The 1,837-nt window shown below is 44.6% G+C and overlaps 1 pseudogene; it reads left to right on the forward strand.

Annotated features, from left to right (window-relative positions):
* Positions 1–441: 441 nt before the first annotated feature.
* On the forward strand, positions 442–974 carry LOC102825295 (annotated as a pseudogene).
* The last annotated feature ends 863 nt before the right edge of the window (positions 975–1,837 follow it).

Raw genomic sequence — 1,837 nt, forward strand, 5'->3', positions numbered from 1 at the left:
TTAAAGACAAAATATGTCACTTTGAGGACTAGGGTGTTCCTGATCAATTCATGGTATTTTCATTCACTGTACTTACAAGTGAAGGTTGAATAATGAATAAGGAAGACTGGAGACGAATTTGAATTATGGTATTGGCAAAGAATATTGAAAGTTCTATGTACTACCAAACAAATCCATCTGTCTTGGAAGAAGTACAGCCAGAGTACTCCTTAGAGGGGAGGATGGTGAGACTTCTGTCATATTCTGGACATGTTGTCAGGAGGGAGTAGTCCCTGGATAAGGTTATCATGCTTGGTAAAGTGGAGGGTCAGCAAAAAAGAGGAAGGCCCCAAAGAAATAGACTGACACAGAGGGAGTAACAATGGGCTCAAACATAACAACCAGACCAGCTAAACACCATTTTGTATGTGCGTGTGGTTAGCGCCAAATCTTCCACCAGCCATGAGCTTTCAGATCCATCAGAATTATTCTGCTGAAGCAGACGCAGGCATCAACCATCTAGTTAATCTGCATCTGCGGGCCTCTTACACCTACCTCTGTCTGGGTTTGTATTTTGATCGCGATGATGTGGCTTTGGAAAGCGTGGGACACTTCTTCTGTGAGTCAGCTAAGGAGAATCACGAAGGTGCTGAGCGTCTCTTGAAACTACAAAACCAGTGTGGTGGTCGTACACTCTTCCAGGATGTGCAGAAGTCATCCCAAGATGAGTGGGGAAGAACCCTGGACACCATGGAAGCCATCTTGGCCCTTGGCTCTGGAGAACAACCTGACCCAGTCTCTTCTGGATCTGCACTCTGTGGGTGCTACCCACAGACCTCCCACCTCTGTGACTTTCTGGAGAACCATCTCCTCGACGAGGAGGTGAAAATTATTAAGAAGTTGGGCAACCACTTAACCACTCTCCCGGGATGGCTGGTCCCCAGGCAGGGTTTGGAGGATATCTCTTTGAGAGGCTCACTCTCAGGCATGACTAGGAAGAGCCTGTGGAGCCCCGCAACCTGTGAAGGGCCTTTCAGCCTTCCGCTGCTCTCCACAGACCTTCTCCCTGAACCTTGCTCTCCAGCCACAGAGGCAAAATAGTCAACATCCTGGAGGCCCTCTGCTCCCAAGCCGTGGACCAAATGAAAACAATAAAGCTTCCTGTTACAAGGAAAAAAAAAAAAGATTATTAATTTAAAGATGTTTGAAAATGTATTTCTGCTGACTTTAGTGGTTAGGATTTGTTATCATGGTACTGTAGATATGAGAATGTGCAATGAAATAAGTTACAGCTTTTCCTACATGCTTTGCATTCCCTTGGATCTTTTTGCTTTGATATTGTTTGTGTTTATGTGGGCCCACATTAACTTTTTCCTGAGAAGCACCAGTAGTTCTATCTTCTCTAGTAAATGTCATATGTGTTATAGCAGATGGAGACAAGGAGTAGGGAGTAAGAGGAAGGATGGAAGCAAAGAAAAATATCCAAGACAATTGCTGTCCTTTGGACAAATTTACAGACTCACAGGCAGGTTGGACATCTACACACTAGGCTGATAAATAATCCAACATCTTTCTTATGTGCTAATTCCCATGATGTGATTCGATTTGCATATCAAATCAACTGGAAGGAAGTTTCCTCAGGAGTGTGACCTGTTTCCAACTATTTTGCTATTTGTTGGGTCTGGATCCTGCATCTGGCTCATTATCTGACCTCCAGTTCTATGGACTTGGGCCAGTGACCTGATGTATTACCTGACAATCCTAGGAGTCATCAGCAACCTGCTATCTTACCTGCTGACCTTGGATTCATTCACCTCTGCAGCCTGAAGCCTGAAGCCTGCCTTCTGATCTTGATTTC

Source organism: Chrysochloris asiatica, unplaced genomic scaffold, assembly GCF_000296735.1.
Source record: "Chrysochloris asiatica unplaced genomic scaffold, ChrAsi1.0 scaffold00012, whole genome shotgun sequence".
Lineage (NCBI taxonomy): Eukaryota > Metazoa > Chordata > Mammalia > Afrosoricida > Chrysochloridae > Chrysochloris > Chrysochloris asiatica.